The 9,430-nt window shown below is 44.9% G+C and overlaps 2 protein-coding genes across 5 annotated transcripts in view; one reads left to right on the forward strand and one right to left on the reverse strand.

The window, feature by feature from the left end:
• The window catches only part of CPAMD8 (C3 and PZP like alpha-2-macroglobulin domain containing 8), a 1,947,746-nt gene that overhangs the window by 1,231,338 nt on the left and 706,978 nt on the right, over positions 1-9,430 (reverse strand). The gene's annotated exons all lie outside the window — the stretch shown is intronic.
• LOC138571718 (uncharacterized) overlaps positions 1-9,430 on the forward strand; it is a 662,275-nt gene that overhangs the window by 552,302 nt on the left and 100,543 nt on the right. The gene's annotated exons all lie outside the window — the stretch shown is intronic.

Genomic DNA, 9,430 nt, shown 5'->3' on the forward strand with positions numbered 1-9,430 from the left:
ATTGGGTGAGTTGGAGTTACTTGTATGCCATGTTGGGGAGGATGAGCTTTGGGGAGTCCTTTATCAAATGGAACAGATTTTTGTACTCAAATCCGACTGTAGAGGTGTCAACTAATGGGGTGTGCTCTGGCGCCTTTGGTCTGCAGCGTGGAATCCGGCAGGGTTGCCCTTTGTGCCCTTTGCAATTGAACCGTTGGCCTCCAGCATCAGGCAGGATGGGAGAATAACTGGGGTTGGTTATGGAGCGGTCTTGCAGAAACTTTGGTTATACGCAGATTACTTGCTATTGCTTTTGAGTGACCTACATGGTTCGTTGCCAGCCTTAATAAAACAGATTGCAGGGTTTAATGCAAGTTCAGGGTACAAAGTTAACTGGTGTAAATCAGAGCTGTTACCAGTCTCGCCTTGTTGACGGAAAGGGGCAATAGAGGTATTGGGTTTCATATGGGGCCCCCGAGAGGATTAAAAAGCTGGGAGTTTGGCTAACCGGCAGATTGGACAGTGTAGAGGAGGTCCCAAAAAACCTGCCGCCAGTCGCCCATTTTGAAGTACCAGGAACATTCACACCAAAATATGTGACGTATGACGAGCAAATAAACCAGCAGAGAGTCGCAGTAGGGCTCTTCCCAGTACCTATCAGAAGAGCAGCACCTATTGAAGTACCAATACCAAGAAAACCATGGACAGTAAGGTATCCATTAAGAAAACCCTACCAACAAATGAAACAAAATGAAGATTGCCTCGGTACAGTCCCGGAAGAAACCAAAAAGGTCTTGATGGAAGACGAATGGTGACGGCACAAGGACCCAGACAGACTCACAGATAAAAGAAATGGTGATCCCGAGGAATGACACATAGGGACGAAATGACATGAGAAAAGAGATTGTGAACTTAAAGTGAAAGAATGACATCAAAACATAAGATAATTAAGCTGTAAACAAAATGAAGATAGTCGACCAGTTTACACCTGTAAATATGCTTGGAACCGCAGGAAAGCTAAGAAAACAGTGGGGCTTGCTATGCTTAGTAGAAGAATAGTGCAGCAAGCCATTATATCTACCTATATATACCTTATATCTATATTATATTATCTATCTCAAACGAAGCACAGTATTATAAGTGTATTTCTACTTTGCACAAGAAGCAGAATCAACACAGGTTACTAGAGGCCAAATGAGAAAAGATTCATATTCTAGCAAAATGAAAAGAGACGCCTGAATCGAAACTCAGCAGAGGCAACTCGTTCCAGGAAAGCAAAGGTCATACCAATAGAAGAGGCGAACAGTAGCTACATTTAATTGAAACTAAGAACAGAATATCCTGACTCTGAATGGTCGAGATAAGAAGACGTAGGCAGGTGGTGGGCTAAATAGGAATCAAATACACAAATTGAGAGAAACAAGACAAATTCACAGTGTGGGAAGTAGGTGACCAGCCGAGCAAGAAGAAGTGAGGGTTCACACCTACGCTTGGCACCTGACCAGGTAGGAGATATCAGAACTTTTCCATATAGAAGATGCAGTCTCGAGGCCAACCACCGTGAACTAATTGACACATGGATACTAAAGTGATGATTGATTGTAACCTTAATAGGAAGGAAGGCCGGGTAACTAAGGGGTAGCCCCCACCTGGCCAACCATTCTGCGTGCTGCTAAGCGAAGTGTAAAAGTATGCATGGAGTTGCTGCCAACCCAATCACAATGGACCAAATAATCTAGGGTCCTTTAGTTAGTAGAACCAATGAGACGTCGTACTTTTAGTGACGTCTACAGTAGTCATTTTTGAAGGAAGGGCTTAGACGCCCACCTGACAGTGTTTACCCAATCCCCTCACTCCGTTACCATATACAGATATAGTACCTATAGTAAAGTTATATTTTCCTAACCAATAGAATTGCATGTAAACTTTTGAGTGTTACACGTCAATGATGATGAGTTTTGAGTATAAATGTTACAACTTGTATGAAGTTCATTGGAGTTGAAGCGAGAAGGATGATCGCATCACTGCTGATATTCATAACTCACTGTTTTTGTACTTGTCATTAAACAGACTCCCTTTGCCAAACCATTGAGTTGTCCTTATTGATTGGTGTTGGAGTAATGAATCTGCACCCCCATCCATCTCAAGGGTGCAGCTATCTCGTCTTAAAGTACTTCTGAGCAAACCTCGGCTCTATGGGCCGGCCAGGGGTCTCGGAGTACAACAGATTTAGGCCAGATAATATGGGAAGACTGTTCAAGGACCTGAAATCAGATCTAGGGAGGTGCAAGCTGTTAAATCTGTCCCTCTGGGGAAAGGTAAATGAATTGAAGATGAAGTCAGCTTAAAAAATCACGTATGTTCTCAGTATGTTGCCTCTACCTGTGGGCAGGAAGCAGTGGTCGGATATCGATGCTCTGCTGCAGGGTTTTCAGTGGGACGGCAAGACACAGAGGATGAAACTCTGGAAACTTCAGCTACCAGTCGATAGGGGCGGCTTGGGTGTCCTTAACTTCTAGATCTATCACTTAGCTTTCTCTGTAAGGCACCTGTTGCCATTTTTGCATTCTGTGCTAGATTAATGGGCTAATGCGGAGGCTAGTGCAGTCCCTTGACACCACAGGCACTTTCTGACGACGAAATCTATGCAGCCTTTTGTGCCTTCAGTGTTGACAGTTTTTAAGGGAATCTTGAACGAGTTTTGTGCTACTTCAGTGTGGGCAGCCATTTTGGCACCTGGACTCTTCGGTGTGGTGTAACCCAGAGATCAAGGATGGATGGGAGATATTGTTTTGGCCAGACTGGTTCCTTGGTGGGGATCAGTGGATTGGTTATCTGAGGAGAGATGGGTTACCTTTTCCCAGTTGCAGGCTGCTAATAATATTCCTGGTTGTACAATACAAGAGTTCTGTACTCTGAAGAGGTGTGTTTCTGAAGTCTCTGAGAAGGATGAAATTGATTTTGGTGAGGTGGTTACGCGGACTGAATCGGAGGGTCATCAGGCGAGTAGGTTTTACAAACTGGTCTTGTCAAAGGAAAAGGGCAAGTCTGCTTTGCTGCAGGAGTGGTCTGCACGGTTGTCTGAGGAGATGACTGAGGAGCACTGGGCGACTGTCTGTGGGAATGTGGCTTTGTCTTCTATAAGTCTTGGGGAGAGATTGAGGCAGGTTAAGATTTTGAACAGGTTCTATTGGACACAGGAACATTTGTTTAAGCGAGGGATGTCTGATAGGATGCCAGCTGGGGATGCTCTCATAGGGCCGGAACGTTGGAACACATGCTGTGGGAATGCAACAGGGTGAGACAGTTCTGTGGTTGGTTGTGCTTGTTATTGAACTGGGTGCTGGGGGGTCATCATTTGATTTCAACTTTGACACTCTGCTATTGGGAGATGATATGCTTGTTGATGGTTTAACTTACGCGCAGAACAAATGGCTGTTTAGAGGATCTTTCATTGCCAAGAAGCTGATTCTGCAACTTTGGAAGTTGACGGTTCGCCCCCAAGGAAGCACCTGGCTGGACGAAATAGACAACCTTGCGCAAATGGTCAGAGTTATTTACAGGCATCAGAAGAGGTATAAGTTGTTTGAGGACATTTGGGGAACATTTTTGGAACTGTTTTAGTACATGAGGCATTGTAGGAGTGGATGGGAGCGGGTGGTTTGTTCCTTTATAAATTGTGAATTAAAAAAAAGAAAACTTTTTTTAAAAAAACTCTTCCTTTTGTGGTGTGCCACACAAACACACATCTGTATATGAATGCCTTTGTACCTCACTATTTTAAATACAATTGCTTCAGGGTTGCAGTTTCCGCTTTGGCCTTGAGTTTGATATGGGCTTTAAATCATTTTTCCTATAGAGAAATATATGTATCTGCAATGAAAACGTATGCACTTAATAGAGGCAGTTACCTACGATGTTGGAAAAAAAGGCAGCTGAGAAAACTTTGCTGAAGGACCTTTCTATTCGACAAGCTGGCTGCATGCCAGCCAATTTAACCGGACAATTTGTTGAAGCTGAGGTTCCTTCCGCTGGGATTTCAATCCACCACCAGAACTAACATATTATTTTCACACATGAGGGCCCTTACTCTTCTGGGCATGAGGCCAAAATACACAACTGTTTCCAGCCATTAAACACTTAAACCATGAGCACGGAATTTTGGAGGAAAATGTGTGAAGAAATCGTTTAGGATCTGTGTATTAAATGTAAAAGGATTATGTAGAGCGATTACCGTGACAAATCCAATAAAAAATATAATTCAGACTAGTGCAGCTTACATAAAAGTAGTAATAAGAGCACCTTTCATTGTAATATCATTTTACAATCCTGTTACTTTGGACCAACAACTCCCCTTAACCATTGTCCAGAGCCCCACAACCCACCATCACACATGGTACCTCACACAAGGAGGCTAGAGAGACAACACTTCAATCTGGTGCTATACACACTAGTGTCATCATTCATTTGTAGTTATGCCTACTTCCACACTCACAATTACCATCAGATTATGTGGACTTTCAAACTAATGATGCAGTGGGTATCTCCTTTGATACAACACCAATTATGACTTCCGCGTGCCTGCACCAGCCCAAATTTGCAGGTACTCTGGTATAGCGGTCATTCTGCCATCTTATATATACAGAAAACATATCCCAGATAAGTGTACATGTTTAAAAACTAAGCTGCTATTCCATGTGCATAGCTTTTCAGATAAAGGTAAGCATCCAAACCTACACAAAGTAGGAGCATTTGTACATACCTCAACACCCACCCCTAAGAATGCTACCGATTGTGGGTCTTTTCAGATGGCCAGAATAATTAGTCACAGCTACCAAAAAATTGCTTACTGGACATCATGCACCAAACTAACTGTGGTTGTCAGTCCAATAGGGGTAGACACAATTTTAGTGCACCACAAGCCATGGAGAGATGCAATGAAGCATGTGTCTTATACCGACATAAGCTTTGCAGCCATAAAGAGACCATACTCCCAGCTGGAATAGATCCCTGGCTATTGTGCAGGCTTGCAAACATCATACCTGTTTTGTAAGGTTAACCATCTCTATTCAGACCTTGTTGATTAATATAGTAAGGCCAAGAAAAAGATGTGCCCAACGATTAAAGGTGGACAATATGACTGCTTAAGTATGTGTTGTATAGGGCATGCACAAATCTAGGACCAAATACGACCCAGTTGACCACATGTCACATGTCCTGGTAAGGGGAACAAAACTGAAAGAATCTACTGCAGGATAAATATTTAACTTCATGGGATCACACGCTATTCCCATAGTAGTAAGACTACCTTACACGCAGCGCATATGGTCACTAACCTCTAACGTGAAGGAAGTTCATTGCATCATGGGATAGCAAAGGTGACCAAACCGGAATGATTTGCGACAGTGCCCCATGGAAGTGAAAGCTTTAATGCATGTACTTCAAGAATTGTCCAGAACAGTAGAAGTGATAATACTCAGTAGGATGAGACATATGTTCCCCAAAGGTTTGTGACTACAACATGGAAGAATAAAAATCAAGGTGAGTACAAACACGTTTTTCCCATTAAAAACACCAGATGAGCTGTTGCTTCAATCAATGCCTTGAAGCAACTACTGTTGATGCAACTACTGTTGACGCAATGGAAACACTTGACATGGTTAAAGATACCACACCCTCCCCTCTTACAAATGAAAGCGAGCATTGGCAAAGCTGATCGGTTTGGCTTTTGTGCAAGCAATGTATTCCGATGCGTGGTTGTATGCAGTTTGTGGGTGCATGAACGATATGATACGAGACGGCATTTATAACGCGCCTATACACAAGTGTTTCAAGGCACGACAAGGCAAGGGAGGGAAACCGCAGGAAGACAGACAGTGATCCTACTAGGCCAAGTGGGATCGCGCAAGTGCAAAGGAGGGGGAAGGGGAAAAGTCCAGGGGGAAAGGGGAGGGGACAGTGCAATGCAGTACATAGGATGACAGTAAAATAAATAAAGAACATAAATAGAAGTGCAGACATCAGGTGTCAAGTGCTAGTAGGGGCTGTAGGGATACACAAACAGTACCCGAGTGCAAGGGATGCCAGGGTGGCAGTGCAGGTGTGCAACTGGCGGGGTGAGGACCTGGGACCGAGATCAGAGGTAGCCAGGTAAACTAGTGCAGTTTCAGATTCAGCCCGGAGATCAGCATGGGAGAGGGGGTGAGAAAGCAGAGGCAAATAGGAAGGTCTTGAGGTGCTTCCGGAACCGGAGATGGTTCTCCTCAAGTTTCAGAGAGGCAGGGAGGCTGTTCCAGAGGGAGGCCCCAGCAGAAGAAAGAAATCTACCACCAACTCGCTGCTTGGAAAAGCGGGTAAACCTGAGGGAATTGGAGGCGGATTAGCAAAGAGCTCGAGAAGGAAGATATTTAGGAAGAGAGAGTTGAAGGTATTGAGGTCCCAAGCCGCAGAATGCCTTGTGGACAATGCAGAGGGCTTTGAGCTTAATCCGCGCGGCCACTGGGAGCCAGTGCAGAGATTTCAGTCCTTGAGAGATGCGAACCCTGGGCTTGAGGCCAAAGACAAGTCTTGCAGTCCTGTTTTGAATGAGTTGCAGAGGGCAGAGAGTAGAGGCAGGCAGATTTAGAAAGAGGCTGTTGCAGTAGTCCAGCCTAGAGAGAACCAGAGCTCTGTAGACAGGGAGCTTCTGGGGGAAGGAGAGGAAAGGGAGAATACCTCTGAGGAGGTGCAGCTGGTAGTGTGAGAGGAGGCATCAGAGATGTGAGGAGAGAAAGAAAGTGCAGAGTCGAAGATGACCCCAAGAGGGGGCGGGTGTGCTGATAAAGAGAATCTCGGTCTTACTGGCATTAAGGCACAGATCATTGTCGGCACACCACTCCTGGATGGCGGACAGACAGTCAGAGATGAGAGAAGGAGAAGAGTTGGCTGAAGGGAGCCTGAAAATGCACTGAGTTTCATCCGCATAGCACTGAAAGTTGGGGCAGAGAGCTGCTATGCAGTGGGAAAGAAATGCCAGGTATTGGTTGAACAGCCAGGGAGAGAGGTTAGACCCCTGAGGAACACCACAGGTAGAGAAGGAGATAGAGGAGAGGATGGCCCGAGGTTGGACCTGGGAGGGTCGATCAGAGTGGAAGGGGGTCAGCCAGGCCAGGACCTTTTCAGTGATACCCAGGTTATCACGGAGACGGTTTAGCAGGATGGCATGGTTGACTGTGTCAAAGGTAGAAGAGATATCCAGTAAGATGAGAACACCGGGTGTTGTAATCGAGCTTGGAGAGCAGGTCTTCACGGATGTTCAGGAGAGCAGTTTCTGTGCTTCTGGCAGCTCTGAAGCCAGACTGATGGTCATGGAGACAGCCAACCGATTCAGAGTGAAGATTAAGCTGGCCAGCTTTTCCAGGAGTTTGCCCAGAAAAGGAGTGATGGAGATTGGATGATTGTTAGCCGGGCGGGAAGGGTCGGCAGAGGGTTTCTTAAGAAGAGGGTGCCCAAGAGAGTGCTTCAGGGGGGAGGGGGAGATTCCAGTGGCAAAGGGGAGGATGCAGAAATCAGCGAGAGCAGGAGCCAGGGTGTCAATGTGGTCTTTGATGGTTTTGGAGGAACAGGAGTGAACCTTTTTTTGACAAGACTTTCATAGATTGGACTTGTCTAGAAACCTCGTCTGGGGAGAACAGGGGACAGGCAGAGAAGCAGGTAGGAGAGGTGGCCGAAGAACGGCCAGAGGAGGAGCAGAGAGTAGACGGAGGAGGAGGAGAGGAAGAGAGAGAGAGGACAGGATGTCCTGGGTTTTAGAGATGAAATAAGAAGCCAAGGCCGTGCAGAGGACCTGGGAGGGGACAGGAGAGGTAGAGACTGCAGCAGGATTGGCCAGCTCCTTGCAGAATTGACACAGAGCTCGGCCGAGTTGTTAGATGCAGCAAGGACGCAGTCTTGGATGCAAGCTAGATCTGTTCACGTAACATAGCTGTGCTCCGAACATGCACTCTCCACAGCCAGAACAATGGTTGACCAATGCTGATTACAAGCTTTCCAACTATTTTAGGATGTTAGAAAATGTACTCTGTGTGTCCAAACAAGGAAGTCCTGAGCCTTACTTGGGTTCTTTCTGAAACCATGCATTGTACATCTTCAGATGAGCAAATCTACAGAGGTTGAAAAACGTTGCAGGTTAGCAAACCTTTGCCTCAAAGTGGAAAATTATTATTTCTATACCTGAAAAAATAATACTCTAGTATTAGTGTACTATTGTTGAAGTATTGTAATCCTCTTTTAGCTTATTTCTTTGGATGGGCACATACTCTTTCCACCAAAGCAAATCACAGCTTTTCATTTGACTAATGTGCTTCCCCACCCCTTGACATCCCTCTCACCATGGAGAAGGTGATATCAAGAGGGCCAATGATGTCAGTCTGCCAAGAGATACATAAACAGTGAATAACAACGATGATAACGCCCAATCCCTTGTAGACCCCCCGCTGGTCAATGTCATGCGTTCAGAGAAAGAAAATGGCACATTCTGAACTGATGGAGGCATAAGCAGCAGCGTATTCATCCATCCGGTGATGGGGCTTTCCCCTGCTACATCGTTTAAATGGCAGAAAAGGTTCCTAAAATCACTTTCTTTAATGTATGTGAGTGTATGGGTAGTGGGATTTGATGGCTTGGTGAATAGTGCACATTACAACGCATAACAAGAAGCACTGCATTTCCAAAGATTTTGAACACTCCAAAACAAGGTGAATTTATATTGACGAGAGCCACAAATACTGTTCTATTGCAGTATGGGCAGCTACTAGCATGACCACTTCACCTGACTTATATACCTGCATTTTCCTTGCTCTACTGTTAAACTGCACCAGGAGCCCAGCTCCTCTTATTTCATACACTGCACACTGATCAAGACTGTAGGCACAATCCCAGTTTCTAAGTTCCTATTAATCGTTAGGATGTCTGAAGGCTAAAACGATGGTCTTACTCATTGGCACCTCACTGGGCTCACTAGTCAACTAGTGATCTATCCAATGCTTTCTCTCAGGTAACCTATTTTATGTATTTATGTATCATAATCAGAAAATATAAAACATTGTTGATTTAAAGTGTCAGAAGCAGGGGGACCGTATGTTGGGTACGGGAGTGGCTTCAAACCATCGAAGTACAATTCAGAGTAGTGTGCATTCCTATTTGAAATATAAGTAACCTACTGTGGTGTAGATGGTGCTTGCATTTTGACTGCCGAGAATGAAATAGGCTGTAGCAAGCTTGTAGGTAAAACAAACAATGAAATGCAAAATAAGGGAGCAATATGTAAGGTAGCAGTTCAACAAAAGCAGCGTGGCAACAAGAAAAGGGGCAGCTGGTGTCACGTTGATTGGAGATGAAACTGCAAAATACAATATTGCACATCTTGTCAGAGCATAGCCCTAGCTGGAAAGGAAGGAAGGCATAATAAACG

The sequence above is a fragment of the Ambystoma mexicanum genome, chromosome 1p, assembly GCF_040938575.1.
Source record: "Ambystoma mexicanum isolate Mex_15411 chromosome 1p, UKY_AmexF1_1, whole genome shotgun sequence".
In the NCBI taxonomy this organism is placed as follows: Eukaryota; Metazoa; Chordata; class Amphibia; order Caudata; family Ambystomatidae; genus Ambystoma; species Ambystoma mexicanum.